Genomic DNA, 27,919 nt, shown 5'->3' with positions numbered 1-27,919 from the left:
GCCGTGTTCAAAATGCCACGTATCCCGAATTACTTGAATGCAATTGCTCTGCCCACTTGCCTGAACATCTGCGCTCGTCATTTTCATTTGAACCTTGGTAACTGGCGCTGTTTTCGTCGCCATCCGTGGACGCTGCCATTTCTTCTTCTTTCTCTTCTCTTCCTCTGAAATTTCCGCGGAACAATGGTACCACTGATAGTGGGACGAAATGTAGTTGTTGCCTTTCTCTGCAGTCTTTCATCATCATTCTTCTTTCTTCCCATGCCTTGCAAGTGCGGCATTTTCACTACAGGTTCAAAAATGTTTACTGCATGACGATGTCTTAGCCATATTCAGGGACAGGTAGAAGTATGTTCACGCACGCTTTCATCTTTTTTTTTCTCTAGTGTTTTTTATTTCAACTATCTTTTTTTTTGTGGACGGGGTTGGGAGGAGGTTGCGTGTTTCTTTAGACAATTACCTGCTCCTCCGTACTACGTGGTGCCTGCGGTTTAATGGGCGTTCCTCGTTCACATAAATCGCCACCAGCGGCGCTGGCAACCACTCCTAGGGCTAGGTTGATTCATATAGCATTACCGAAAATGGACGGAGGGAAGGCTGTCGGCGTAGCTCAATTAGTAGAGTACTGCACCCGTTATGCGGATGTCAAGGATTGGGCTAGTAAATTATATTTTCTTTCAGTTTCATTTCCCTATTTCCTTTATTAAAGTAATATTTCATCATCATCGCCTTCAGGTAGCATACGAGGATTTATTCGCCGAATGTCTGCTCCTAAGTTCATGTACTGTTTGACGCCTGCGGTTAATTGACTGGGGGCTACATCGTAAAAATATTCCATTGTGATTTTATTCAAATCTCCTGACGTCAAACTTACATAACTGCCGACGAAAACGTGGGCGGGAACCAGGAACGTTTTCTGAACAGCCTAATCAAACGGTTTCCTTGTTTGCAGGCGCTCCCTTTGGTTTTAAAGCGAATCGCATTGCCTACTGCGACAGGTTTTCTTAATCTGACCGGCTGAGGAGAAGCGAGAAGCACGCAGGAGTGGAGAGGGTATTAGTAAGGGTAAGCTAGCGGAACGAAAGTGGATCACCGGGCGAGGAGAGTTGTGTCTGCGTATCCGAGTCGCCGGAGCAGGTGCGGATACAGCCTGACATATAGACCGCATATACTTTATATATTGGCAGTTATTTGTTAGCTGCAACAATTTTTTATAAATTGCCTGTGGCAGGTAGCATAAGTCTAACCTTTGATATAAATTACTGGATGAGGCGACCATTACTTCTACGTGAAATCAAGATACTTAATTGAATAATTAACACAATTAAGCGAATTAAAAATTATTTGCTTTACGGTACATCTTTTAATCTAGGAATTGCAGCTGGTGAGTTCGCAAGGCGTATCCACTTGGAACGAATTCTCTGGACTGCACCAGTTTCGAGACATTGATTTTCAGTGTCCGACGAAATACACTGCTGTTCCAGTCACGTTTGCTCTTCAATACATAAAACAGCGTCTTCTTTTAAAACGTTCACCGACGATTACGATACTGCCTAATGCGAAATTTGAGCGCAGCTCTATACGTGCTTTCATTTCCCGACATATTGGCTGGCGCGGACAATCTGTCTCGCGCGGCACGTTCCAAACGGAGGGAAGTGTGTCGCGTCTGCCTGGCTAATCGGGAGATCGCGAGAAGCAACGCGTGGGCGACGGGTGGGCGCGATTCACAGCAGCCTCCGCAGCCCCCCAGATGACGCGCGCTACTCTGGCGCCCGCCGCACTACGCTTTTCTTCTCGCGCTTTCGCCATACCCTTCTTCTCCGCTTTTCGCCTCATGGTTCCGCTGCACCCTCCTCCTTCGCTTTCCTCCTCGCGTCTTTCATCCTCCGCTGCACTGCGCGTTCGCCCTTTCATCCTTTGATCGGTTACGCTGACACCGACGCTCGCCGCAGGAACGGGCGCCTAAGAGCTGCGCTCTAAAAGTAACTTAAACACCAATGCATTTCGTTGGACACTTCTAAAATTGATATCTCGAAACTGGTACGGTCCTGATAATTCGTTTCGAGTGGATACGATTTGTGAGCTCACCGGCTGTAATTCATAGACTGAAATATTTGTCGTAAAGCAATTAATTGTGAATTCGCGTAATTGTGTTCATTATTTAATTAAGTGTTTTGATTTCACGTAGAAGCAATGGCTGCCTCATCGAGTAATTTAGATAAAGGGTTAGAATTGTACTGTCTGCCACAGGCAATTGTTAAAAACTTGATGCAGCTAAAAAAATACCCTTTATAGTATATGCGCTTTCCAGGGTTTAATTCTATATTACTTATATATTTTTCTCAAATGACACGAAACTGTGATCCATCATAAATGAAAAATTATAGAGGTATGCACAAACAGGACTTTTCGAGACCGAATCGAATACGAATCGAATAGCGCCAGAAACGAATCAAGTCGATTCGATTATCAAATATTATTCCAATAATAAACAGCCGACCATCAATTTAAAACGACCTTTACATCCTAGTTTCTTCACAACGTCAGCAAGATTTTGTCATCGTGTTGTATGTTATAAATCATTATCATCAGCAGCAGCAGCCTGGCTACGCCCACTGCAGGGCGAAGGCCTCTACCATACCCGGTCATGTGCTAATTGTGGCCATGTTGTCCCTGTAGACTTCTTGATCTCATCCGCCCGCCTAAATTTCTGCCGCCCCCTGCTACGCTTCCCTTCCCTTGTAATCCAGTCCGTAACTCTTAATGACCACCGGTTATCTTCCCTCCTCATTACATGCCCTGCCCATGCCCATTTCTTTTTCTTGATTTCAACTAAGATGTCATTAACTCGCGTTTGTTCCCTCACCCAATCAGTTCTCTTCTTTCTTATGGATTAAGATTATATTGGCGTTCTTCCAAGATTCCGGTACGCTAGAGGTCATGAGGCATTGCGTATACAGGGCAGCCAGTTTTTCTAGAACAATCTGCCCACCATCCTTCAACAAATCTGCTGTAACCTGATGCTCCCTAGCTGCCTTCGCCCTTTGCATAGCTCCCAAGGCTTTCTTTACTTCTTCCGGCGTTATTTGTGGGATGTCAAATTCCCTCTTCCATTATCATCGTGGGTGCCACTGGTACTGATAAATCTCTGTAGAACTCCTCAGCCACTTGAACTATCTTATCCGTATTAGTAATAAACGAGAAGAAAGGGGGTTAACCGAGGGGCCCGATTTTTATTAGTCATATCATAAGAAGCCAGCAAACACTGACACCAAAGACAACATAGGGGAAATTACTTGTGCTAAATAAATGAAATAAAGAAACGATAAATTAATGGAAATAAAAGTGGATGAAAAAACAGCTTGCCGCGGGTGGGGAACGATCCCACAACCTTCGCATTTCGCTGTATTAGTAATGATATTAGTAACGATATTGCCGGCTTTGTCTCTTAGCGCATACATATGATTATTGCCTATTCCTAGTTCCTTCTTCACTGCTTTTAGGCTTCCTCCGTTCCTGAGAGCATGCTCAATTCTATCCATATTATACTTCTTTATGCCAGCTATCTTACGCTTGCTGATTAACTTCGAAAGTTCTGCCAGTTCTGTTTTAGCTGTAGGCTTAGAGGCTTTCATATATTGGCGTTTCTTAATCAGATCTTTCGTCTCCTGCGATAGCTTACTGGTATCCTGTCTAGCGAAGTTATTACCGACTTCTATTGCACACTCCTTAATGATGCCCGTAAGATTGTCGTTCATTGCTTCAACACTAAGGTACCCTTCCTGAGTTAAGGCCGAATACCTGTTCTGTAGCTTTATCCGGAATTCCTCTATTTTCCCTCTTACCGCTAACCCATTGATCGGCTTCTGATGTACCAGTTTCTTCCGTTCCCTCCTCAAGTCTAGGCTAATTCGAGCTCTTACCATCCTATCGTCACTGCAGCGCACCTTGCCGAGCACGTCCACATTTTGTATGATGCCAGGGTTATCTCAGAGTATGAGGTCTATTTCATTTCTAGTCTCGCCATTCGGGCTCCTCCACGTCCCCTTTGGGTATCCCGCTTGCGGAAGAAGGTGTTCATTATCCGCAAATTATTCCGTTTCGCAAACTCTACTAATAACTCTCCCCTGCCATTCCTGGAGCCTATGCCATATTCCTCCACTGACTTGTCTCCAGCCTGCTTCTTGCCTACCCTGGCATTGAAATCGGTCATCAGTATAGTGTATTTTCTTTTGACTTTACCCATCGCCGATTCTATGCCTTCATAGAAGCTTTCGAATTCGTGGTCATCATGACTGGATGTAGGCGCATAGACCTGCACGACCTTCAATTTGTACCTCTTATTAAGTTTCACAACAAGACCTGCCACCCACTCGTTAATGCTATAGAGTTCCTGTATGTCACTAGCTATATCCTTATTAATCAGGAATCCGACTCCTAGTTATCGTCTCTCCGCTAAGCCCCGGTAGTACAGGACGTGCCCGCTTTTTAGCACTGTATATGCTTCATTTGTCCTCCTAGCCTCACTGAGCTCTATTATATCCCAATGAATGCCTGCTAATTCCTCCAATAGCACTGCTAGACTCGCCTCACTAGATAACGTTCAAACGTTAAACGTTGCCAGGTGGAGATTCTAATGGCGGCTTGTCCGGATACAGAGAATCTTAGCACCCTCTGCTCCGTCACAGGTCTGACCGCCGCCGTGGTCAGTTGCTTCGCAGCTGCTGGGGACTGAGGGGCCGGGGTTTGATTGTTGTAGTCATATAGGAGGTTGTGGCCAAGTACTTCACCAGGGTGGCCTGGTGTGGGAGTGCGTTGCCGGTTCTGGTCACAGGGGTCGGGCCGCACTCCAGGCCTGTTTATGCAATATTATAAACACGCCGTTTTTTTTTGATCCGGTGGAAAATTGTGCGGTACCGGGATTCGAACCAAGGTCCTATTGCACGCGAGGCGGATGATCTACATCTACGCCATCGCTGCATCTCCTGCATGTTATAAATAGTTTTGCGTTAAACGTACAAATGGAACATTAGCAACCAATGAGCAGTTTATTTGCTTACTCAGGACTTAATGGTGAGTGCGAATGACTGAAGGTTAGCAGCCTGCCCCGTGCTAGACAGCGTAAATTCTCTTTTGCGTCTACCATGGCGGCCCAGAAGAAATTTATCCGAATTTTCGCTCCAATTTGATGCTTGGTCACCGAGTTTTTAACATTACTGGTCGATTTTAAATATTAGAAACCCGTTAAAAAATGTTCATATTTCCGAATCGGGACCATTCGATTCGATGACTGAATCGAATCGGACAATATTCGAATCGCTATTTGAAAGTTTCGAATATTCACACGCCCCTATAGCTAGAGAATTACCGCAGCAAAGCGCTACCTTTAGTGTTTTGGCAAGCAAAAAAAGGTTTTACCTGAACAAATTTCAGGCCGGGATAGTTAAACGATTCTATATGCTATTCCTTTTCGCGCTTCGTCGGCTACATCCTCGTCAGTGAGGGAGATTGTACCATACCGGCTTGGACTGAGCGTGGTATTCAAGAACAGTTATCTGCATGTGTCGCATAGGACATGCCACTGACCCCTACTGTGATAACTGTGGTCACGTAGAGGCAGTGGAACACATATTGCTTGGATGGCTGCGCGTCACGACGAGATATTTTGTGCTGAGCCCCAAATAGACATGATTTGTCACGCTCCGCTAACGTTATGTGACATGCTAGGTCCTATTCCCTGCCAATTAATACCGCGGCGGGCATTGCATTTATTGTTCCGATACCTCTCAGGAATTTGCTTTCTCGGAAAGCTTTACGCAAGGTTCACTTCATGATATAGAAAATCCTGAATTTTTGGCCATCTTCTTACCTTGAATGTCGTTATCAGGCTTACTCGCTCATTTTATTTTTTGTTTTCTCTTTTCCACTCTACGCTGGTATCTCTGAATACCCTCCCACTTCCCCATGTAGAGTAGCATGTCAGCGCTCGCATATGCACGCCGGCAGAACTCTCTATCTTCCCACAAAGAGTTTCTCTTGAACGAGAGAGAGAGAGAGAGAGAGAGAGAGAGAGAGAGCGTAAACTTTATTTTCAAATCAAGGAGATTCGAGTCCGGCGTCTTTTTAGTGGGGCTGGGCACCCGCCGTGGACGCCGTTCCGAGACCTTGTCTCGAAGCGGCTTCCTCGGCTCGCTGGACGGCCCAGAGTTGCGCTGTCAGGTTCGAGCTGAGCAGTGCGGTCCTCCAGCGCGAGCGGGGAGGAATCCTTACATTATACCGGCCTGCGAGACGATCGCTGTCACTTGGTCCATGTACATGGAGATGTCGCTGTGCGCACGTATTCGTGCCGCTTGATCGAACACTGGGAAGAGAGAGAAACAAAGGAAAGGTGGGGAGGTTAACCAGATAAATATGTGTGGTTTGCTGCCCTGAACAGAGGGAAAATGGAAAAGGCCCGTAATAGGTCTGTTGGCGATAAGAACTGACTATGAAAAGTGCTGTGTCGCCAGTTGGTTTTGAATAATCTATGGAGTATGTGACATAATCAGGTTTACCTTCAAGTTATGAACGCCCGGACCTAGAAGCACGAATCCAGTCTTGCCTTGTAGATGAAGTTGAGGCTAGATCACCGCCATGAAGTCATCAAAGTGGACTCAGTATTTTTGCTCTAGAAAAATATCGTCAATAACGCAAGTCCGCTTCTACGGGCATTTGGCAGGCTATCATTATTTTTACACTTCTATCGGCCAAGGGGACACGAAGATAAAGAAAAAGAAAATTGCTGGTTAGCTGCTCTTGCGAGAACCATCTGTTTAACATGTTTAAATTCAGCTTTTCTCCTCGTTCCATAGAAAACTGGAATTCCTTACCTGGGTCTATTCACTCATGCCCATCCCGAAGTTTTGCATCCGCCATCCAAGATGTATGGTCTCAGCGCATCATCATTATCGCTGTAAGGTATATTGCTGTGTATAATTCCCTTTGTTAACCCACTCCTGCTATAGCGCTTATTGCGCTGCAGTACGTCAAATAAATAAATAAATAAATAAATAAATAAATAAATAAATAAATAAATAAATAAATAAATAAATCTGTGGCACTTGCTTGGACCCTGAGGTCACTGCGGTTAGTTTTTAAAGAAAGTGGTGGACTCAATTGCGCAATCATCTCTTCAGCCCGGTTATTCCCGCTATGCCGACTTCCGCTATGGTAACCTCGGCTATATGTTTACGGACTTGTCACTTTTTCAAGGTTCTGCAAAACTGTAAACTGCAGAATGCGCGCGCGTCGCTCATGTCAGTACCGAGTCTACAGACAACGTTGTCGGGCATATTTGTGGACACGTTCCGGCTTATCGGGGCGAGCGTGTCATTTAATTACGGAATATAAGGCCGGCCGATATGATAAATCTCGCAGAGGCGTGGTCTACTTCGAAAAGCACTGCGCATTGTGCCTTTGCAGTGGCCACGAACCGGCGCTAGCAATATAGACAGAAAAGCGTTCTGTGTGAACGTGGTGGTGGAGCAAGGCCTCCATATTGACATCAAAACAGTGCTCAGTACTGTTCACATGGTTCTGTATATGCTGCCATGAATAAAACCGGGGAAGAAAAAAGTGGCTGTCGCAAAGCACCCAGCACGCTACCGATACAGGACACCTACTAAGGAACGCTCGCTTGCGTTCAGACAACCCGCCGCAGTACACGGTTCAGTGGATGTGGCGTTGCTGTGCCGAGCTCGAGGCCACGGGTTCAATCCCAGTCGCGGCTGCCGCATTATAATGGGGGCGTAATGCAAGAACGCTCGTGTACCGAGCATTTGGTGCTTGTTAAAAAAAAAAAGCCAGGCGGACAAAATTAATGCGGAGACTCCCCACTACGGCGTACCTCGTAGTCATACCGTGGTTTTGGCTGGTAAAATGCCAAAATTAATTTAATCTGCGGTCAGACAGAAGTGAAACGCAGCCTATACTTTGAATTGAATTTTATTCATATACATATTGACGACGTTTGCATTAATGTGTTTGAACCCATAGCCAGAGACTATAATTCCGTGTGCGCATTTCGATGGGGGCGAAATGCGAAAACACCCGTGTACTTAGATTTAGGTGCACGGTAAAGAACCACACGTGGTCGAAATTTCCGGAGTCCTCCACTACGGCGTGCCTCATAATCAGAAAGTGGTTTTGGCACGTAAAACCCCACATTTTTTATAATTCCGGGTCCAATGGAGAATGCGCATTTGGTAAGTATCGGTGCACAAAACGTGGATACTAGTGATTTCGGAGACATGGAAGAGCAGACGTACTACATACAAACATCACCACTGTGAATTCAAACCAAAATAAAGCTAGTTACCACCTTCACATTGTTTTCAAAAGGAGCGCTGCGGGTATTGGACGTAATTACGAGAGTGTTTCATTCAAATGGGAGCCCGTTCCACACCTTCACCTTCTCACTTGCGAACTCTTGCTGTTCTTCCTCGCCATCTTTGAGAGACTTCTTCGAGGTCCAAACAGGCATTTCGACTGCTCGGAAGCTTCATTTCCTTTTTATCCGGATATCAGAGTGCTCTTGCATGGAACGATGAGTAGGCGGACAAACGCATCAATGATGCCTATGTCGACTGTAGTGTATGTTTTACACTGTTGACGAGGAAAATTGCTGACACTTTTCTGAGCCTAGTTGCAGAAGTACTGCCGTGATGTGGGGCGGTTAGTGGAATCATGCTATATAAGGAAAGCTTCAGGATTGCCTGCAGTGCATTAACGAATCAGTTCTTATGGTAAGACGCTACCAAGTGGGAAAAAAATACCTTCGCGGAGGGCTTTACTCAAGAGCAATCACTTTTCATGCATTTGAAAAGTACCGAAACTCCGAAATCTACAAAATGAACTCCGAGAACTCTCTAATTTACTTATCAGTTTACTTGAAATAATAAAATATATAATGTCATCACAGTTCATTTTTGTTCAGCAATGTGTAGGTGCCTTTGACTGTTCAATGAAACCCTCAGTAAGTGCCGTTAGGTAGTTAAATAGCTCTCACAAAACATAATAAAAAACGCAGGTAAATGGCGCTGACCTTGAATAGGCGTTCATCGGATATTTGCAGTGCCAGAATGCTAATTATACAAGCCACGTACAAAAGCTTCCCTCGCGTGGATGTTTAGTCGTGATGTACTGACAACGTACTCTAAATGTCCTGCATGCGGAAGAACTGCACCGAATAGTTTCGGCCACCTGAGTGGTTTGCAGAAAATTTCAGCCGATGTACTCGGCGCTCAGCGTTGGATATTAAAAAGCCTGACTTCGTGCATGCTCACGTGCTCGACGCACAAGCAAAGCAAAGGAGAGAGGGAGATCAACTTTATTTTACAAACGGCTCTTTTTTCCGTCTACGTGATCTGACTTATGCATTAAAGGGCGGCTGAGTGAGGCGGTCACACACACGCGTGCCTTATATGACACCTCTTCAAAACCCAAGTTCGCCGATGTCGCGCAACTTCGTGTCATAATAACGTCTGTCTGCTTTCTGAGCGTACAGTGCAGCTGCTCACGAAATTTCAGACACACAGAAATCACGAAAAAGAAAAACTTGATTTTTTTGGGAAGCCTATACGCGTGCCGTATAGAACAGAGATGGCAAAAAAACGTGCACTCGCGAGTGCACGTTTTTTTTTTTTTTTTACCAATACGTTTCCTCGCCAGACTAGTTTTCGTCGAACACTTGACTACAAAGAACAGAGATATAGACGTTCCTGTCGCGAACAAGGTGGGGGAGGTGCGATATGGACATTGCACCTCTCAAATCCATGCCATTCACCTAGGCTGCAAGATTATCTCTAATTTTTCTCTGTTCGTATGACCTCCACGTTCCAGCAACTCCCGTGAAGAGCTGCGCAAATAATAATGGGAATGTGACCCAATTTGCCGCGCAGCTGACGTTGGAATACACATTGTGGTGCGTTACGCGGAGCCATGCATTCACAATCGAATGCAAAAGTTGCGTTCCCATGAAATACCTATTGATTAATTCGCGGCTCGTTATCTGCAGGGGTGTGGTTGTTGTCAAGCTAATCTTATGGCCTTTTTCTTTTTTTTGACGATAGTAAACTGACGATATACATCTATGGCATCGCAGCTGCTATACTAGAGTTTTTTTTTTTTTTGGGGGGGGGGGGGTATAGAGTAGTAAACGTGGTTAAAAATTGGCAGTGCATGTATTTTTGAAGATGATTGGCAATGTTAATGTGATTAACAATTTATTTTATGATGGCTGTGTAATTGCATGGTGATGATATATCTTATATGTTGCGATGATAACCATGAAGAGCAGCACACACCCGGTGCTAGTAAGCGTGCTAGGAAGCGGGCTCTTCGCCCACTTGCAACGAGAACTCGCACGTGTACTATTCCCAAGAGAGTAAAGCTTTATTGAGAAAACACGAAAAAATAAAGAAAAAGAAAAAAGAAAAATGTGAGTGCAGCCCCTAGTCCAGGGCCCCACTGGCTTGAGCGGCTCAGCCAGCTAGCTGTCTTGTTCCTCATCCGCAAGCCATGCCTCCCACTGCCTTAGAAAGTGACCCAAGAGGTTCACTGTTAGAGTAGCACTGACTCAAGTTGGCGTCATAGAAAAGCGGTTAGATCCGGATGTAAATGGATAAACACCGGAAAGTGTTTGAAGCATCGTAAGAATGCTGATCGCATTAATTAAAACGAGACTTCATAAATGTATCAATACCGCGAATAATTATTGAATAATCCGATTAGCGTTCATTCAGCAGGAGTACTCGTAACGTGTTGCTCTACTGATGGCACACTTAGAACAGCTGGCTGCTTTGCAAATTTTGACCACATAAACATATTTTGCAGAAGGCAGCAAAGCGCGCTCCAAAAACTGTCGTGTTTGTTCTTCCTTTAGCCTCGCCCATGCATGCGTAGGCAAGAAAGAGGAAGGGTACGTGTTGCTAAGTGCAGTAGGACTTAGCCTCGAAGTACTGCAGTTAATAGCTCCGCCTAAGAGCCATTTGTCATATGCATCAGACGCCGAGAATTCAGTGAATATAAAGTATGCGCGAGCGGGCGAACCCCGTCTGTGTCAAAAACGCATCACGTGTGGCGATATCAACAGTGATACTAGGGCACGCCATCTCACTCTCTCAGTCTCACCAATTTCTTATTTCGATTTTTTAGGCACCCGTTCCTGCGTTGAGCGTCGGCGTGCCTCGGCGTCCCTCGTCCTATATCTCGGCGTAATCGAGCGAACGAGTACACAGAAGGATGAAAGAGTGAACGCGGAGCGCAGCAGGCGATGAAAGACTGCGATAGCGAAGAGAGCGCGAGGAGGAAAGCGGGGGAAGCCACATTGAAGCACCACCAGGTGGCGCTCACGTCTCCGCATCCGCTGGGTAGGTGCTCAGAAGCAATTGTGGAGAGGGTGAAAGGCGATAAAAGAGTGGTGGTAGGGACATTTCCGGGGCGGACGCTGGGTTCTGTCATGGAGCGAGCAAAAGCAAAACTCGCGGAAAATGCCCACGTGCGTAACCGTGTCATAGTAGCAGGCGGGCTAAATGACGTCCTAAACAGGAAAGGGACGGGGCTAGCCCAGCGCTTGGCGAAGGGGGTGGACGACTTGCGCGAGCTGTCCCCTCAGGTGCAGATCGTGGTGTGCAACGGTGCCGGAGGTGCCTGTACGTGACAGTCGCGTACAAAGAGCCGTAGTGGCTGCTAATAAGGCGATATTGAAAATGAGCCGAGAGAAAGACTTCGAGGTTGTCGAAGTAAACAGGGAAGTGAGTAGGTGTGGTGGTTTTCAACGAGGGGAGATCCACTTCAATTAAAGGCTTGCACGAGAAGTGGGCTGACGACTTCCTGGTCGCGCTGTTGATTTTTTAGGGGGCCCACGGGCGCTCAGGAGGCCAGAGTAGCTAGTAATAAAAAAGCTTTCCTAAGAGAACCGCAGTATAGCATCGCCGTCAATAACATAAAAAGGAGAAAAGGAAGAAAGAGAGCTCGTCATGCAGTAGGCTACATAAACATCCAGGGCGGCAGAAGAAAGGAAAAGTGGGCAGAGATTGAGGAGCAGTTAAATAGTGAACAAATAGGGGTCCATGCGGTTACAGAAACGCACCTTAGAGACTCGGAAGAGCCGCCAGTGATTGAGAATTATGTTTGGGAAGGGTCCAACAGAACTAAATCGGAAAGAAAGGGAGGGGGAGTCGGAATGCTCATCCATCAGGGAGCCAAATGGAAAAGAGTAAATTCAAAATGTCAAGAGCATCTTTGGTTATCAGGTACAATGAGCGGGAAAAAAAGCTTGGCTGGGCGTTACGTATTTGTGGACCGGAAAATATAGCGCAGAGAAGAATAAAGGCTTAGTGGAATGCATAAGTGCTGATATTAAGGATTTCGGGAATGATGCTGGAATTATCCTATTAGGCGACATGAATGCCCACATACAGGATTTAGATGGCTATACCGACAACAACGGGAAGTCAATGCTAGACCTTTGTGAGCAACAAAACCTCGTTATCGTGAATATAGGGCCTAAGTGTGAAGGGCAGATCACGTAGGAAGTGGGAAACCGGCAATCGACCATTGATTACTGTCTGATGAAAGAAGGAATTCATGATAAATTGAGAGAAATGGTCATTGATGAGGAAGGGTATAGCAGCATAGGGAGTGACCATAAACGCACCAGTTTGAAAATGGGATATGTAGTTGCGAAAGAGAGCAAGGAGTACAAAATGGTCAGTCCAAATTTGAACGCTGAACAAATAACAAATGTAGTCACTAGAGTAGAGGAAGAACTTGGCAAATGGCCAAGTAAAGAGTGGGAATATAGTGAGCTTCTAAGTGTAAAAACGACAGAAATGCGGAAAGAGAAACAACATGTTCGTTGGAAAGGAAAAAAGGAAACCGAAAAGCTGGTGTAACAGGGAGATACGAGAAGCAATAGCCGAACGACAGAAAGCATCCCGAGAGCACAGGAAGGCAAAGAAGGCGCAGTTGCCGCAGGATGAAGTAGCCAGTAAATGCGAAATATATCGGGAGAAAAAGTCTATAGTTCAAATACTGGTGCAAGCAAAGATAAAAGGTGAAAGTGAACGTTGTTTGTCAGAAATACGTGAGTAAAAGAAGGCCGCACCTAGAATATTTTCCAGCCACATAAAATTATTAGGCAGGAAGTCAACAACATATCGTAGACGAAGATGGAAACAAACTGGAAAGGGAAGCGGCAATAAATTACATCCGAAAAATAACGGCTGAATCTTTCCAAGACAATGACGAGGTTGCATTTGAAGAAAAAAAGAGCATGAAAGAGACCCAGGTGGAAAAGGAGCTGGTGATAACAAATTTCAACTGGAAGAAAGCCGAAGAGAAAATTCCTAAGCGAACAGCCACAGGGCTATACGAGGTTACCGTTAGGTTGATTAATGAACTAGGACCAAAAAGTAAGGAAGCTCTGGTGAAAGCAACGGAAAAAAAAACTTTAAAAGATAGACGAATGCCACACAGTTAGCGACAAAGCAGAATGAATTTATTTTATAAAGGTTAGGGGGAGAATGATAGAATTCACTCGTATAGACGTTGACCATTACATCGGTAATATACAGGTTAGCAATGCAGGCATTCAAATTAAAGCTGCAAGCATGGGCAGAGAATAATGACATTATGGGAGAACTTCAGAATGGCTTCAGAATAGGTGGACGTTTGGATGATAACTTATTTGTTCTTACTCAGAGTATTGAAATATCAAAAGTAGAAAGCAGGCCGTTATATGTGGCCTTTTTAGAGATTAAAGGAGCCTATGACAACGTACAGGACCGGACAGGCAGCCATTGGAATCTGAAACTGGCAACGTTTAACACTAGAACGTTATCTAGTGAGGCGAGTCTAGCAGTGCTATTGGAGGAATTAGAGGGCAGTAAATGGGATATAATGCGCTCAGTGAAGTTAGTAGGACGAAAGACGCATATACAGTGCTAAAAAGCGGGTACGTCCTGTGCTACCGGGGCTTAGCGGAGAGACGAGAACTAGGAGTCGTATTCCTGATTAATAAGGATATAGCTGGTAACATACAGGAATTCTATAGCATTAACGAGAGGGCGGCAGGTCTTGTTGTGAAATTTAATAAGAGGTACAATTTGAAGGTCGCACAGGTCTACGCCCCTACATCCAGTCATGATGATTAGGAAGTCGAAAGCTTCTATGAAGACGTGGAATCTGCGATGGGTAAAGTCAAAACAAAATACGCTATACTGATGGGCGTCTTCAATGCCAGGGTAGGCAAGAAGCAGGCTGGAGACAAGTCAGTGGGGGAATATGGCATAGGCTCTAAGAATAGCAGGGGAGAGTTATTAGCAGAGTTTGCAGAACAGAATAATATGCGGATAATGAATACCTTCTTCCGCAAGCGGGATAGGCGAAAGTGGACGTGGAGGAGCCCGAATGGCGAGACTAGAAATGAAGTAGACTTTATACTCTGCGCTAACCCTGGCATCATACAAGATGTGGACGTGCTCGGCAAGGTGCGCTGCAGTGACGATAGGATGGTAAGAGCTCGAATTAGCCTAGACTTGAGGAGGGAACGGAAGAAACTGGTACATAAGAAGCCGATCAGTGAGTTAGAGGTAAGAGGGAAAATAGAGGAATTACAGATCAAGCTACAGAACAGGTATTCGGCTTTAACTCAGGAAGAGGATCTTAGTGTTGAAGACATGAACGACATTCTTATGGGCATCATTAAGGACTGTGCAACAGAAGTCGGTGGTAACTCAGTTACACAGGATACCAGTAAGCTAGCGCAGGAAACGAAAAATCTGATCAAGAAACGCGAATGTATGAAAGCCCCTAACCCTACAGCTAGAATAGAACTGGCAGAAATTTCGAAGTTAATCAACAAGCGCAAGAGAGCTGACATAAGGAAGTATAATATGGATAGAATTTAACATGCTCCCAGGAACGGAAGAAGCCTAAAAGCAGTGAAGAAGAAACTAGGAATAGAAGAAGAAACTAGGAACCAGATGTATGCGTTAAGAGACAAAGCCGGTAATATCATTACTAATATGGATGAGATCGTTCAGGTGGCTGAGGAGTTCTATAGAGATTTACACAGTACCAGTGGCACCCACGACGATAATGGAAGAGAGAATAGTCTAGAGGAATTTCAAATCCCGCAAGTAACGCCGGAAGAAGTAAAGAAAGCCTTGGGAGCTATGCTAAGGGGGAAGGCAGCTGGGGAGGATCAGGTAACAGCAGATTTGTTGAAGGATGGTGGGCAGATTGCTCTAGAAAAACTATCCACCCTGTATACGCAATTCATCGTGATTTCGAGCGTACCGGAATCTTGGAAGAACGCTAATATCACCTAATCCATAAGAAAGGGGACGCCAAAGACTTGAAAAATTATAGACCGATCAGCTTACTGTCCGTTGCCTACAAAGTGTTTACTAAGGTAATCGCAAATAGAATCAGGAACACCTTAGACTTCTGTCAACCAAAGGACCAGGCAGGATTCTGTAAAGGTTACTCAACAATAGATCATATTCACACTATCAATCAGGTGATAGAGAAATGTGCGGAATATAACCAACCTTTATATGTAGCTTTCATTGATTACGAGAAAGAGTGTGATTAAGTGGAAACCTCAGCAGTCATGGAGGCATTACGGAATCATGGTGTAGACGAGCCGTATGTAAAAATACTGAAAGATATCTATAGCAGCTCCACAGCCACCGTAGTCCTCCATAAAGAAAGCAACAAAATCCCAATAAAGAAAGGCGTCAGGCAGGGAGATACGATCTCTCCAATGCTATTCACAGCGTGTTTACAGGAGGTATTCAGAGACCTGGATTGGGAAAAATTGGGGATAAGAGCTAATGGAGAATACCTTAGGAACTTGCGATTCGCTGATGATATTGCCTTGCTTAGTAACTCAGGGGACCAACCGCAATGCATGCTCACTGACCTGGAGAGGCAAAGCAAAAGGGTGGGTCTAAAAATTAATCTGCAGAAAACTAAAGTAATGTTTGACAGTCTCGGAAGAGAACAGCAGTTTACGATAGGTAGCGAGGCATCGGAAGTGGTAAGGGAATACTTCTACTTAGGACAGGTAGTTACCGCGGATCCGTATCATGAGACTGAAATGATCAGAAGAATAAGAATGGGCTGGGGTGCGTTTGGCAGGCATTGTGAGATCATGAACAGCAGGTTGCCATTATCCCTCAAGAGAAAAGTGTATAATAGCTGTGTCTTACCAGTACTCACCTACGGCCCACCTATTTTTCTGCAGTCCTCGACTGCGCTTCCCTTCTCTTGGCACCCATTCTGTAACCCTAATCGTCCACCGTTTATCTAACCTGCGGATTACATGACCTGCCCAGTTTCATTAGTTTTCTTTATGTTAATTAGAATATCGGCTATACCTGTTTACTTTTTATCCAAAACGCTCTCTTTCTATATGTTAAGGTTATGCCTAGCATTCTTCGTTCCATCGCTATTTGCGCGGTCCTTAATTGTTCTCAAGCTTCTTTGTAAGTCTCCACGTTTTTGCCCCATATGTCAGCACCGGTATAATGCGCTGTTTGTACACCTTCCTTTTCAATAATAATGGTAAGTTTCCTTTCAGGAGCTGACAATGTCTGCCGTATGCGCTCCAACCCATCTCTATTCTTCTGTGAATTTCCTTCTCATGGTCAGGATTTCCTGTGATTAATTGACCTTAAATATTGACATCACAACGTTAACGAAGAAAGACGTAAGAAGTTTATTAACGCAATAAAAAAATTGTTTTGTTGTGTCTAGCCATAGTATTATGTATGTATATTATGAGTACTTAGTCTTTCCATTTCATTCTTACTTCCTACATGTCCTTAGAGAGGCGTGTTTGATTGTAATGTAATCTTGGATTCGTTGTATGTCTGGTACAGTGCCTTTTATGAAAGTTTAGTAATGCTAAATGTGTTTCGTCTCCACTGCTGATGGGTGGCTGGAGCCATAGAGTTTCTCACTACATTACCTAGAGGGAAATCTGGCGCTGCTGCGCTGTGGTATGCATGGGAATGCCGGTATATTGTGGATTCGGATTGGCATCGTTCTCGTAGAGACAGGACACCTTGAAGACGCGCTTGGCAAGTACCGTTCCGTCTGTCACAATGATTCATTTTCTACTAGAACAGCACGTGAAAAGCTGTTTTAGCTTTATTATTACGCGAAAACATGTTTTGTTTAACTATGAGAACTTGTTATTGTGTGTACGACTACATGTTACGTAAAAAGTATCAGCGGGCCGCTAAAGTTGGAGGACAGACGACAAGGTTCGCGCTCGCTTTGAAACAGCTGGTCGTCTGTTCTTGCTTTTCTTCGCTTGGTCATGCATTGCGGGTGAGTAAAGATGTAATATGCGTGAATAGAAACATTTTATGAAGATTTTTCTTTGAGAACGCGTTATTTGCGTAGCCATATCCACGTTTTAGACGAAGCCTCTTACAACACCAGCCAACACGAGCCTCGCAGACACATATACCGTCATTCCCATGACGGCACGGTGCCCCCTTAAGAAACTCCCATAGACGGTGGCGCCAGATTACCCTCTAGGTGTTATAGTGAGAAACTCTATGGCTGGAGCCCAGTCAAGCTGCACTGTAGTAGCTTTTTCTTCGGCCACCTTTTTCGGCTTGTAAAGTTGCGAAATAAAGTTGCTTTGATTTGATTTGATCTTTCAGTGCAAACATCTTGGTTTGTCCTATGCCAAGTTTCCTTCTCACTGATTTCAGGCTGCGTCCATTTTTTACGATTTCCTCAGTCTTTCTCACGTTATAATTTTGAATATTCCTTATTTTCCCCTTGTTGTTCAGTTTTGACAGTTGCGCGAATTCTATCTTATCTGTTGAGTTAGACACTTTCATTCTTTGACGTTTCTTTATTAGGCCCTTTGTTAATTGGGAGAGCTTGCCTACTGGTTGCCTTGGTGCCTTGCCTCCCACTTCAATTGCTGCCTCTGAAGCTAGCCTTGAGAGGGCACGGCGAAGCTCGTCAGGAAAGGTCGCTAACCATGTGATTCATCTTTGTTATACAGGTTAGTTACAGCTACTCAATACGTAGCGACAATAGGTTTCTAGTAATCTTGCCTTGCCCTCAAACGTGTTTGTACATTGTGTGTCAGTGCTTTTGCTCTGCAAGCTAGCTCTTTGTGGAGACGTTGAAGAAAATCCCGGACCGTCTGTGGACGAAATGTTCAAGCAAATTATGGAAGGCCAACAAGCCATAAGGGCTGATATTGCTGACCTCAAGAGTCGCCTAGAAAATATTGAAAAAAAAAAGAGGTTGTAGCATGAAAAACGCCTTTCAAATCTGGAAGAAAAGATAGAGGCGTCGAACCAATCAGGTCTCTATCATGGCAGACCTGCAAACAGCTGTTGCTACAATGCACGAGACTCAGAGGTCAGCACATGCGAAAATGGTCGAATTGGAAAATAGAGGCAGACATTCCAACCTTGTTATTTTTAGCGTTCAGAGTGTGCCTACTGAATCAGAGTCAGCTTTTCGCGATAAAATTATCAAAGAGCTGTTTCACGACAGGCTAGGCGTAAACTGCATATCAGTTTGGCCCATTCGTCGGCTTGGAAAACCAGCACCAATAAGACTTATTTTGCTGCACTTCCAGGACTACAGAGAAAAAGAAGTACAACGTAACACCGATAAATTGAAAGGAACGCTTATATTTCTACAAAATGATTATTGCGCCGAAACACTTCGAAAGCGGAAACTGCTTTGGGAAAGCGCAAAGCCGGAGAAAGATCAAGGAAAAAAAGATCAGTCTGGTTCATGACAAACTTCTTATCAATGATCAGATATTTGCGTGGCATGATAGTCAAATGGCGCGTAAAGCAGTTTCAGAAAACGACGCCCCATAGTCACGCGGCTAAAAACTGACGCCAAGGATTTACGTCTGCTTTCTTTTAATGCCAGGAGCGTTGTTAACAAATTGCGCTCTCTTGAATCCGTTTTGCTCATTTACGACCCACATATTTGTGTGATTTGAGAAACCTGGCTGCATGGGGCTATCGGTGATAGTGAAATTGTAGCGCCGGAATATAGCATGCATCGTCGGGATAGGGGTTCCCGCGGAGGAGGCGTGACAGTTGTCACGAAACAATTATTCCAGGTTACCGTTTGCGATCAAATCACTGAACACGAAAGCCTGTTGCTAAATTTGTCTGCCTGCGGGATTACATTCTTTTTGTGCGCCGTATACCTGATACCGATCACCTGATGCCGATGAATCATTCATGGATGAACTATACGATCATGTGCAGTGTCTGCGTGGTAAAAAACTTCATTTGAACGCGAGATATTAATTTTCCATTGGGAACGTGTTAACTATGGTTGTTCTAGCGCAGGTGATACTTTATTAGACTTGATGTTTTGTCTAAATATGGAGCAGACTGTTAATCAAAGCACGCGAGGTAATGTAATCCTGGACCTATTGTTTATCTGCGAGTGTTTTCATGGTGCGGATGTTTTGGTACAGCCAGGAATTTCGGATCATGATTTCATATTTTTTTATTGGCACTCACCTCGTACTACACACGATCCCTCTGAAACGCTTTCTGTCTTCAAAGATTTTTCTAAGGCAGACGATTCCTCCATAATTGACAATCTATATACTAACCTCGACTTTCCGATTACTGACATTCAAGCCTCTTGGAATAGATTTCGCAATGTTGTCGCCGTTTGTGTGAAGGATTATGTACCTGTTAAACAAACACATAAGCGAACATCGAACCCTTGGATTACTCGAGAAGTTATCCAGACAAGACGAAAAATTAAGACTCCGCAACCAGAAGAAAACGTCATCTTCCGGATTCTTAGCACTAAGGCAGACTTTGCTAGAGAAGATCAAAGTATCCAAAGAACGTTATTTTTCAAATACTCTTGCAGACTTCATTAAAAGTGATCGTCAAAAGTTTAGGTGTCATTTGAAAGAAAACAACGAAGATGTTACGAAAATAAAAGTTGATAGCATAATGATTACGGATGCTACGGACATAGCTAATCATTTTAATTAGTACTTCCAAAGTGTTTTCTAAAAATATGATACTCCTATGCTTAGCAATGTGCCAGTACCTGTGCATGAAGGCCCTCTGGTTACTCTTGAAGGCGTCATAGCCATGCTTCTGAAAGTGGATGTAAAGAAGCCCTGTGGCCCCACGGCATCCCAAATGCATTTTTGCGGCGCTATTCATAGCAAATATCTCCATTTTTGACAGATATTTTCAATGTTTCAATTATTACTGGGGAAATACTGAACGACTGGAGCAAGGCGCGCATCACTCCTATTCATAAAAAAGGCGACCGCTTGCCATTATCAAACTATCAGCCCATTTCCATCACTAGCACATGTTGTAAACTGTTAGAACATGTGATTGCGACATGCATTCATGATTTCTTGGCTAAACGAAACATCTTCTCACCCTATCAACACGGCTTCCGGAAACAGATGTCTACGCGGTTACACAACTTCTGTCAACTGTGCATGAATTTGCACCAGTAGTTGACTTATCTGGACAGCTTGACAATATGTTTTTAGGATTTTTCGAAGCCTTTCGATAGGGTATCTCACGGAAAGTTGTCGCAAAAACTTGAGCGTCTCCATCTGCCATCGCATGTCGTCCAGTGGATTGCGGCTTGTCTTGGAAAGAGGGAGCAGTTTGTAAGAATAAATAATTGTGATTCAGTTGCGCTACCTGGCGTGTCTCAGGAAAATGTGCTGGGGCCGCTACTGTTTTTATTTATGTGAACGATTTGCCCGATGTCGTTCATGGTGGTGTATCTATTCCGCTGTTCGTAGACGATTGTGTTGTTTTTAAACAAATTACTTCTCAAAAGGATCACTGCATATTGCAATATAACTTACAGTGTGTTGATGATTGGTGCACATCCTGGAATATGAAACTAAACACTGAAAAAACTGTTCTGTTGCGCCAAGCAAGAAAGAAACAACCTAGCACATACACGTATGCACTTAAAAACCGCGATATTTTAGAGGTAGACAATTGCAAGTACCTTGGCATCACATCAGACTGCAAACTTTCTTGGTCTGCACACATTTCTGTAATATGTTCATCAGGGGCCCTATAACGTAAAACTATTCAAATATGTTTCTATTCCAATCTCCTGACGTCAAATTTGCGTAACCACCGACGCAAGCACCGGGCGGTCACCTACAGGGTTGTCTGTACAGACCAATCAAACACTCTCCTCGTCCATAGGAGGTCACTTTTGTTTGCTTGAAAAACGAATAACATTGCCTACACTGAGCGGCTTGTCGTATCTAATTGGCTGACAAGAGGCAAGGAGAACGCTTAAGTGGAGAGGGATCCGCTGGGGCAGAGCCAGTGCCCTGAAAATCGATAACCGGATGAAGAGGGTGGTACCGGCATCTGCGATTGGTCGGCTTTCCCTTACTTAGCTTGTGGTGGCTGGTCAAAAATCGCGGCGGCATGCAACGGAAGCTTAAGAATGACGCTAAAGCTGACCCTCAGCAAAGAAGAGTTGGCAGAATGAGGTGGTAAACGTGCCGAAAGTGCTCGAAAACGTTACACGGCCACGCAAGAAGTTTTATTACACGCAAATACACCCATGCTCTCCGGCAGGTGCGAGTAGCCAGCGTCTCAGTGATCGGCGGCAGCCATCTTTTATTCCTTTCGGAACGGGGCAGCCTGTGGCTATTCCGAAGAACATTCAGTTTTGTTCGGCATATTAATGCATCTTTATCGCGTACACGTCACTTTGACGCGGTGAGTTTGTGCGGTTTTGTGACGTCGCGTGACAGGCAGGTGAAGTGGGTGCAGCCCGAAAACTTTTTACCAATAGCCGAGGGCTAATGGCGAAAAGGGGTCGAATCAGAAATAACTGTTTTTCTTTTTTCTGTCAAATCATGCATAATCAGTTTGTACACATCATATCAGATGGGGAGCTATCGCGGTTTTCGTGACGTTGCGTGACAGACAGGTGAAGTGGGGGTGGTCAAAAAAAGTTTTTGACCAATCGTGGAGGGCTGATAGCAGAATTGGAAGAGAAAAGACTGGAATAGTTTTACGTTATAGCGCCCCAGCTCTAAAAAAGATATGGTTTCTTCGGAGAACACTTAGCAATGCCCCATCTCATGTTAAACATCTCGCATATAACGCTTGTGTTAGAGCGAAGCTTGAATACGCCGCGATTGTATACAACCCACACGATAAACGCGACATTGCACAGCTCGAGCGTGTTCAGAGAAGGGCTGTGCGATTCATTTTCAAATGTACCGAAGACATGACTCGCCCACTTTGTTAATGCGTCAGCACTGTATTCTTACTCTGCAGTCCCGCAGAAAAGTTAGCCGCTTTGCGTTTTTACATAACTGTCTTTCCGGAATTACTAAACTTACAATACCAGTAAAGCCTCATTCTACAAGGAAAACGCGACATACTGATGATAGGGCACTGACTCCGATTTTCGCTAGGATTAAGACATTTAAGTATAGTTTCTTTCCTAAACTGTCTCAGAGTGGAACAACTTACCTGCAAGTGTCCTTGATTCTAGCGGTTTTTTGCATGGAGTGTCATTTTTGCGGCTGTTAATTTACCATATCCGATGTGTGTCACAATATCCCATTGTGCATTTATTATGTTTTTGAGTTGTCGATTGTACCTATCTTTTTCATCACGATTGACGGCCCCTCCTGCTTTGACCACAGTAGTGGTTCGCAGTATGTATAAATAAAGAAATGAATAGTTACAGTTTCATTCATTAGCTCTATATCATCATCTCTCTGTTCTAAGGCTGCATATTTGTTTGCAAGTACCGGCCTGAATTTGTGTGCTTGTACCCTTACTGCATCTAGGTTGGCCTGTTTCTTCTTGACCAATTTTGCTCTTTCTCTCTTCAAATTGAGGTGAATCCTAGCCCTCACTAACCTATGATTACTGCACTTTACCCTGCCTAACACTTCTACATCCAGCATTATGCTGGGATGGACAGAAAGTATGAAATCACTTTCATTTCTTGTTTCACCATTAGGTCTTTTCCAGGTCCACTTTCTGTTGCTACGCTTTCTGAAGAAGGTGTTCATTATTCCAGCTTATTCCTTTCTGCGAATTCTACCAGCATCTCTCCTCTAGCGTTCCTAGAATCGGCGCCGTAGTTGCCAATTGCTTGTTCACCAACCTGCTTTTTCCCCAATTTTGCATTTAAGTGCCTCATTACTACAATATACTGAGTTTGCACTTTTCTCATCCCTAATTCAACATCTTCACAAAACTGATCTACTTCGTCATCATCGTGAGTGGATGTTGGAGCGTAGGCTTGTACTACCTTTAATCTATACCTCTTATTAAGTTTGATTACCACTACTGCTACCCTCTCACGAATGCTGTAGGATTCGTCAATGTTTCCCGCTATGTCTTTATGGATTAGGAATCCTACCCCGTATTGCTTGTTATCTGGGAGACCTCTATAGCAAAGGACATGGCCGTTAGCACTGTATAAGCCTCTCCAGTTCTCTTAATCTCACTGAGGTCGATAATATCCCAACCAATGTCTGATAGCTCCTCAAATAGTCCTGCTAAAGCTAACATATCTGAACTGTTCAGCAAATTTTGCATTGATGTGCCTGCGACCACGGAAGTGAGCCCGCACCAAGCCTCATGATAACTTTCATAGTGGCCCACTGCGACTTCTTAAATTTTCTTGCTACCTAAAGTGCATTTGTAAACAGTACTTCATGCACACTTTTACTAACCATGGTGCGGGATAAATAACTCCTAATGGCTGAGCTTGTATGATGAAAATATTGAGTTTTAATAGTTTCCATTGATGCGCTTTACTGAAAACTGCTGAGTACATTTGAGAGTTGAACTCGTGATCTTCCTGCAACTGTTTTATTGAAATAAATGCTGCATTTTTAATGAGATTGTCAAATGATTCAGCAGCTTGCAGAACTTAGTTCTGTAGCTTTGTTACCGTTAGCACAAAAATGTATAGGTTGCATGTCTATATGTGTTGATATAATGCATTTTTATCAAGTTGTATGTAATCTATTAGCTTACCGTTGCACGGAATTATGTGCACAATGCTTAGCTGCACTGCAGCCTTTAGCATGCTTTGAGATGCGGTGGGCTGTATTCCTGGCCTGTCTCCTGGTACTTCTGTTTTTGCATGACAAAAATGTTTGGTTGCCTTATTGGACCGCTGGGGTGAATCTTCAAGAGCCATGCAATTTCTTTTCATCATTGCTCCACAAGCCAACACAAAACCAGGCCAAACTTTGTTAATGGTATGTAAAATGCAGCAGGCCTGCTGCACTGCTAGGGCACATCATGAGGAACGACCCTATTAGGTTAATTTAAAATCAATACGGACGTCCTGCGGATATCCTAAATCCACAACCAAATGTCCTACAAACTTCCTTTGGACGATTAATAACAAAATGCCCCAGAAGCGTCCTACATCCTGACAAAAATGTCCTTAGGATTTACTCTGGATTATGCAATAAGAATAATCCATATTTAAACATCTCTTGGACGTCCTGATATCTCATTATGACGTTCGTAGGACGTTTCTATGAACGTCAATTCGCATGCATGGGACGATCCCATGAACGGTCCAGGGACGTTCGAGTGTCCCGTTCTAGATCTCTGCTGGACTTCCGTAGGACGTTGGTGGTCCAATGGGTTATCTTCAAACGTCCTGTGGACGTCCGAATATCCGATTTTGACGTACGATGGACGTTTTTTGGATGAGCTTTTGCGTCGGACGATCCTACGGACATCCGTAGTACGTCATTGGGACTTCTGTGGATATCCGACGGACGTCAAAATATCCGCTGTAGGATGTCCTTTGGATGTTCACTGGAGAACTGTGGTCCAATGGGCTCTGGCTTCCGCTCTACATGGGGGGGGGGGGGGGGGGTTGCCTGTAGCGCCCGTTGCCTCAGACCCGGGCCGCAGGCCGCAACTCGCTCCGCGTGCAGCGCCCGTCAAGGATGAAGAAGTCAGCTCCCGGCCGCGCAGCGTGCGCAGTGCGATATAAACAAAAGGAGAGTTCAAAACCCACCGCTGCCGGAGCTGGGTCTTCCTCGCATTAGCTCCGACATACCAATGAGTCTTCCACCGAACTACATACTAGACGGGTAAACAAATTTCTCTAGAGAGGCGCACACGAGAGATACGAAAGCTTCCCGTTCGGCACTCGTAATTATGCCTGTTGAATTGAACTTTGTTAAAAAAAAATATCTGTCAAGCCTCAGCCAATCTAGCCATAGCTTGAATGCCCTCGCGCTATTTATGTCGAAGCCGCAATGGACAATGCCTCCGCAGCTTGTTAAATTATGCGAATCCAGCGCACGTATTTCAGTGTATGTGAAGTGAGGCTGTTAGATAAATTATATATATATATATATATATATATATATATATATATATATATATATATATATATATAAGAGTAATGGTTGTTTACTTTCATCCTATATGCAACGTGTAATCTCATGCAATAGTTAGGTTTACGCACCTTAAATGTCGCAGCTTCTATATCATTTGTGACACATTGGCAAATACGTGTAAATACATGTAAGACATCTATACCTCTTGTGTCACAGTGATCCATACCCATTCTGGTTTGCAACATATCAATTCTGGATGATTAGCTAAGAATTGACACACGCTCAGTGGTACATGCCGAATGGCTGAATCACGGATAATCAAGTAAATCAAAGAAGCAGCTGATAAAAATGCGCTATTCTATTCTTTAGAGATGCTTATGAGCCGGCATAATGCTGTTCAAGTTTCATGTAGGCATTTATTTTTTTATTACACAGAACAGAGGTGCCTCTTACTCGCGGTACTTTTGCTATCAGCATGCAGGGTTTATACAGGGTGTCCCAACTATCATGCGCCAAAATTTAAAAATATGCAAATGCCACGTAGCTGCACAGAACCAAGGTAATATTTGCCGTCGCTTGGAGACACGCAGATTATTTTTTGCATTCCGCCTAATTACTTAATTAGTCTGAGTTAATCAACGTCTCAAGTATTATAAATAGATTAAAAATGTCAATGAGAAAATTGTAGAGCAACATGAATAACTCCTGATACAGCTTTCTGTTGCTCAATACGTCCTACACAAAACTGTGTTTCCGAGCATGAAAGAAGCCCGCGAGTACGCGCAAAGTGCCTCCAGCGGCCAGTCGCGCGGCAATTTTGTGTGTATTCGAAGGCCTGAGCTACGACACGTATGTCTTGAGCTACGACACGTATGTTTGGCCCATGGAGTACCGCTTTTAGTGCGTCCCGCGCAAACGAACGCATCATTAACCTTCAGACACATTGGTCTCAGTGAGATACCTTAATTAGCTTGTATGTTGCATGCTGGAGTGTGTATTGTGTATGTTTTCTGTGACGTGTGGTGTGCGTATCATTTCATTTGTCATTGTTGCTATCTGGATCTAGTAGCGCGCTAAGGGTGCCGCCAGGTAAACCTCTCTAGGATTCACTAAAAAACATCACTCTCTCTTTCTCCTGCCATTATACGGACTCGGACATTATTTCGCCTTAAAAGAAATGTATGATTCGCTCGCGTGCTCAGCCGATCCGCATGCGTCAACGCCCACGACGTCGATGCAATAGCTGGACCGTAGTCATCCATTAGCGCTCCCATCGTGCAGGGTCTGCCAGAAAAATATTGTCATCCACCAGCCAAACAACCATCCGTGTCAAATGCTTTATTAACGTTGAGCCTAAGAACGTACTCCTAATTGTCATGAGAAGAGAGAGAGAGAAAGCTCTTTAATGAAAGCCAGAGATTTCTGCCGGTGTGTGCATAGACAGGCTTATACTCTGCATGGGAATGGGGATGAGTGATTGAAAGATCCTAGAGGGGAGAGATAGAGAAATCAGTGAGAAGGAAACTTGGCATAGGACAAACCAAGATGTATACACTGGAGGATAAGCAGGGTAATATCATGGGCAATCCAGAAGGTATAATAAAAGCAGCGGAAGAATTCTATACTGACCTGTGCAGTACCCAGAGGACTCAGGAGTACTCCATTTGAACAGGATACAGGATACAGAAACTCCTCCTATAATTAGAGGTGAGGTCAGAAGGGCCTTGCAAGACATGAAACGGGGAAAAGCGGTAGGAGGAGATGGAATAACAGTCGATTTAATCAAAAATGGAGGAGACATAATGCTATGAAAACTGGCGGCTCTCTATACGAAGTGTCTATCGACTGCAAGGGTCCCAGAAAACTGGAAGAATGCAAACATTATACTAATCCACAAAAAGGGAGACGTTAATGAACTGAAAAATTATAGGCCCATTAGCTTACTCTCAGTATTATATAAAATATTTACCAAAATAATCTCCAATAGAATAAGGGCAACACTGGACTTTAGTCAACCGAGGGAAGAGTCTGAATTCAGGAAGGGATACTCTACAATGGATCACATCCATGCCATTAATCAGGTTATCGAGAAATCCGCAGAGTACAATAAGCCTCTCTATATGGCTTTCGTATATTACGAAAAAGCATTTGATTAAGTAGAGATACCAGTAGTCATAGAGGCATTACGTAATCAAGGAGTATAGACAGCTTACGTAAATACCCTGGAAAATATCTACAGAGGTTCCACAGCCACCTGAATTCTACACAAGAAGAGTAGGGAGAAAGCTATAAAGAAAGGGGTCAGACAAGGAGACACAATCTCTCCAATGCTGTTCACTGCGTGCTTGGAAGAACTATTCAAGCTAATAAACGGGGAAGGTTTAGGAGTAAGGATCAACGGCGAATACCTTAGCAACCTTCGGTTTGCCGATGACATTGTTCTGTTCAGCAACACTGGAAACGAGTTACAACAAATGGTTGAGGACCTTA

The 27,919-nt window shown here is 44.1% G+C and overlaps 1 long non-coding RNA gene across 1 annotated transcript in view; it reads right to left on the bottom strand.

The window, feature by feature from the left end:
• Window positions 1–6,076: 6,076 nt before the first annotated feature.
• Window positions 6,077–27,919, bottom strand: part of LOC129380584 (uncharacterized) — a 114,678-nt gene continuing 92,835 nt past the window's right edge. Inside the window, exon 3 of the long non-coding RNA XR_008608736.2 lies at window positions 6,077–6,361. This is a non-coding gene — a long non-coding RNA (uncharacterized lncRNA). The remainder of the gene's footprint in view (window positions 6,362–27,919) is intronic.

This window comes from Dermacentor andersoni, chromosome 1 (assembly GCF_023375885.2).
Source record: "Dermacentor andersoni chromosome 1, qqDerAnde1_hic_scaffold, whole genome shotgun sequence".
In the NCBI taxonomy this organism is placed as follows: domain Eukaryota; kingdom Metazoa; phylum Arthropoda; class Arachnida; order Ixodida; family Ixodidae; genus Dermacentor; species Dermacentor andersoni.
This window is presented reverse-complemented; position numbering and strand designations above follow the sequence as displayed.